We start from the raw sequence: 5,000 nt of genomic DNA, 5'->3' as shown, positions 1-5,000 counted from the left end.
CACGTTTCAGTGATTTAAGCCTAAAACATCTGAAAACGTTTCAGGAAAAACTGAATCGAACTGAAACTTTTGAACAAAATTCTAAAGTTAAGTTGTACGGTCTTATGAAAAATGTTCCCGATATCGAGATGTAAACAAAACTTCATTTGCGTTTAATGAATGTTGACATTACAGTTAAAGAAATTAAAATTTTTCGTTATCTCTGAATGAGAGTTCTGTACAATAAATTCTTCTTGAGAAAGGCTAATAACAGGAGATAACTGGTGCGGATTAATAGCCACTTCCTCACCTCTCGCCTCGCACAATCTTGCTCAAACCGCCGGCTAGCTTGTCAGGTGACTACAACCTTTGTCCGCCAAACCGCGTCATACCGACAGGCATAAATGCCAGTGTCTGTAGATGCGACGCGATGACACAGCGCCACCTCGAATTAGCGGGATGCTTTTAGCCAATCAAAATTGAGATAGCATCAGCATTGTATAATAATACTTGTTAGCGTGACAGATCCCTACTCTCGTTCACGTCGTTATTGCTTATGATTTTCCGGCAATTTTCTCATTTGTAACGTGATTTTTGTGGGGCCCATTGCACGCAATTATAAATGAGAAAATTCTGAGTATATGTTTTCTGGGGCTGAAATTTGGCGTTTGTACAAGCTGTCGGAAACTGGCACGACAGTACAATGAATTTCAGTTTACCTATTGCGACGTGCGCTCAAACACATGTCAAAGCATATTTTGTGGAGGGACATTTTTTGGTCTGAGTCACATTCGGTTTCCTTTGGTATCAAGATTTGTTAGTTTGCCTTTGATTGATATGCTTCAGTGCAGCTTTGTTTTAGAAAGAGGTGTGCCGGAAATTAAGAACTTTGTGCATTCTAATGTAGGGATTTGAGGTAAGATGACAAGTGTCTCGTGGTGAATAAAATTTTCATTGGGAAGCTTTCTAACTCGTTTTGCACATTTTGCGAAGGAGAATGCTTTTAGGTATAAGACACGTCCTTAAACCATTCATATTCCTCTTCGGCTGAAAAAAAAAATCCTGTTTAGTAGAATCAATCACGATGTAAACATTCTTTCTTTACGTCAGCAAGATATAAACTTCCCCGTCACGTTTCAATTCTACATTCCTTTTCTTTGAAATAAAAAAAATTGGATCTAATCGTTTTAGCCAAAATTAGAGTGAAAAACTGCAACAAATTGCTTGTTTCGGTTAGGCCCAGCTCAGACGCCGTGTTTCACATTCGAATTTAGACCGACCCAAATTAATTAATCCCGGCTGAATAGATTCAGACGCCGAACTTTATTGCGCCGAAATTAATTCACAGAAGCATACTCTGACTGAAGAAAATTGCAAAGTTGTAATAATTTCTGCATTTGATTCCACTCATGTGAAGTACGGCGTCTGGATCAATGCCGCTCCACAGCCCTAATTCCCGGCTAAGCCAGGTAGGAAAAATTGCTTAGCCGATCCGAATTAGACCGGTCGTTTCTTCAATTCAATGAATGTGAAGAACTGCGTCTGAACCGTGAATTTAACAGAGCTAATCATTCTGCTTTCGACAAGAGTCCCGCCCATTACAATTACGTGACAACTTGAGCAACAAGGAAATACATGTACGTTGCTAACGGCACATTTACATCAGAAGAATGTTTAATAGTCAACTAAACGACGGCTGCTATGAATTTGCAAGGTGAGTAAGTTGAGGAAATTTCCTTCTTGTTATCATCTACACAAAGATAGTGTTATTTTTTTTACCTTCTTTAAACTGCTTCGTGCTTAAAATTTAGTGTACTGAAGCATTGCTCACTAATCTACCAAGCAATACATTGATGTAGCTTCCTTTTCCACCTTTCGCTGAGAGCGTCCTCCTAAGCGAGACTGTATGTAAACTAACACAGATGATCTGTGTTGTTTACATACAGTCTCATACATACTATCTGAGATGGTGCTGTTACAAAACAGGAATACGTGTTCTATTGCGCCTTACCTATTGGCGGGAAGATTTCTGCATAATTAGAACTTACTTAGCGGCGGGAAGATGCCATATAATAATAACGCTCGAAGTGTCATACACCTCAATTAATTCACAGTTACTCACGGGCCCGGAGGCAAAATACTAATTGGCCGTAAATGACTTATTAAATAATAATAATGCTTCAAAGACAACTTCGTTGCCATGAAATAAGCGTAATAACCACGCCAAACCACGAGTTGCATATATATACACACGGATATATATACATATATATACATAATGATAAATGCACTGAGTAGAGTGCAATTTGGTCTGACATCATACGTGTTTTCAAAATTTGAAATCACAAGCATGACTGTTTCAGACCAAAATTGCACGACAAGAAGTTCAGTTACCACTTTATTACATCCATTTAGAAATCACACAATAATTATTTAATCGCTAAAATACAGGATTTTAGTCAGTATCAATATGTTATTGGGTTGGGAACAAAAGTAGCAAAATTCGCCACGCAATGGATTTCTTGGACTTTCATTTTCCCGCAATTTGATTGGTTATTCTAAACAATGCTTGAAAACTGACTGGTTGTTTTGTTTTAGTGTTGCTTAGTGTGTTGCTTTCTTATTGGCTGAAGAAATGGTGTGACTTAGAGATTTGGGAATAAATCGCATTGTTGAGAGCCAATCAGATTGCAAGGATCACCAGTGATTTCTAAATGGTTGTAATAAAGCTTGTAATGCGCCGATCAAATTGAAATTTCGACATCTCTTCCCGGGAGGGGGGCAAACCCGGGCATTTGATTATTTTCTGTGCCCGGAGAGTGGGTAATTTGACGGTAAGACCTTTCCGGGGTGGGGAATTTGACCTTTGCCTGCGCGAGGTGAGGAAAATTGAAACGGAAGTGTCAGGTTTCAAATGTTTTTTTTTTCTGGCGCTGAAGTTGCTAACGGATATAAAACACGTGTTTGGACGAGATTGAAGAGTTTAAAGGAAGAGATATAACATTTGTGGGTGATTGGCTCTCAAAAAAGATCTCCAAAAGTTGAGTAGTATTTTTGACAGTATTGTATAACAGCTTATTATAACGATCAAGCTGCGACGTTGTACCGCGTTTATCTGCGGAGGTTTTTAGAATATCCATAGAACAGCAGTCAAGAGTGAAAGGAAAAAAAAAACACTATTGAATGAAACACCGCTTTGGCTTAAACTGCAGGAAGTCCTGCCACTCGAACAGCGTTCCACGTAAGCTGGCCAACTAATTAATATGTATTTCTAGTTCTTAAACGGTGTAACGCTTACTGCGTACACAGCTTTCCATATTGAATTGATGTCTTTCCGCGTACTGTGTAGCGAGCATCATCACATAAAGGGTCACGAAACATATGCTGGCATGTTTGTACACAAGCTTTATTAAAGACGACAGGAGCCGACGACGATTGTTCTTTAGGAGGGGCATTCGACAGACAAATCCGACGATAGGGTAGGGCATTTGAACACTATTTTGGCCCGAGGGGGCAGGAATTTGAAAATTTGAACGATCCAATCTTCTTCAAAAGTTCAAATGCCCGGGGTTTGCCCGGGGGAGGGGATTTTGAAGTTTCGAGTTGATCGGTGCATAAGACCCAAATTGACCTTTACCCATTCTTAGTATCACGAATAATGTTATCACCTTGCAGTGACAGGTTAGACTGAGCGTCTTGCCGTGGTTAACAGTTCCCGAACCAATTTAATTAGCTTACCCATGAGCTCGGGACTTCAAAACAAGTACTATACTAGTTTACCAAAATGGTAGAAATGCTGCCGAGGGGAAGGGATGTTCAGTTATGCTTGCGGTAATTTAACAACGGTTCGTGCGTGGAATTAAAGGGAGATTTAATAGGTCTTGAGCGGGGACGGTAGAAAACGTGGACATCCAAACTGGACCCGTACTACCCCCCCCCCCCCCCCAACCATTTGAACCCCTTTCTGTACCCCAAACGAGACAAGAAAGAAAATAAGAGCTTAAGGATACAAGCATGTACTTCTTGAGATGGTTTTAATAAGCGTCGAGTACTATTCTGATTGAAATTATAATATATACTTCGCCCTTGAGTAGACTCTGAATCACAAGAAAGGTAAGTTGTGGTCAAAATAACTACGCATCGTCTCTGAGGAAACGATGATAGCCCCCCTGAGAGAACATGTGGTTACTAGCAAAATACGAAACCCAGATAAATTGAAGAAAATGAAAGGGATCAAATAACATCGGCATGGAGACTGGCATGTTGATCATTTCCGAGTTCACTTCAACTTCTTTTTCACAGCAAGTTAAAAGCGCGAAGTGCTGCGGTTATTAGTTTTACTTTTCGTGTGACTAAACTGTACAGAACTATACATGAGAAAGACTTGTGAATCACCAAATTCAGCTTGACAGTGTGTGTTTTCCATGAACAAACGCTTCAAACTTTCGTTCTTTCTCGTTCGCGGTGAAAACTATGGACACTGTGACACTCATACAAACCTACACAACGGTTAGAGGTCTCTACTGTGCAGTATCCACATAAACTGACGAAGGATTGCTACTAATTTCCATATAGCTTTATCCCTCCCTTTTCCTGTTCTCTATTCTCGTTTATTCTCGTAATCACAGAATACAGGGCCACATTCGAGATATGTGGAAGTGCTAGCTGGCTCGTTTGTTTTGACTTGGCAGTGGATGAAGTAATATTTCAAAAACGAGTAATATAAATCTATCCTAAATCATCGGTTTGCCTCTCATATACACAAAATGAACGGTATTCGTTTTTCAATTTCACGGAATAACTACTTTCGTTTTCAGTTTTATGCTTCACCGAAATTCGTGTCATGCAGGATCACTGTGAAACTCGGAAAAACGTGAAGTCCAAAAATAACAATATTTCTGGAATGTTAATTTTATGTGTAATGATTAGTCAAAGTAAATTTAAACCCACCATAAGATATATACCATAAATAATTATACCAGTGTTCACGGATCTCCGAGTTTCCCAGTAAGAGTTTGAAA

Source organism: Montipora capricornis, chromosome 6 (assembly GCF_036669925.1).
Source record: "Montipora capricornis isolate CH-2021 chromosome 6, ASM3666992v2, whole genome shotgun sequence".
Lineage (NCBI taxonomy): Eukaryota > Metazoa > Cnidaria > Anthozoa > Scleractinia > Acroporidae > Montipora > Montipora capricornis.
This window is presented reverse-complemented; position numbering follows the sequence as displayed.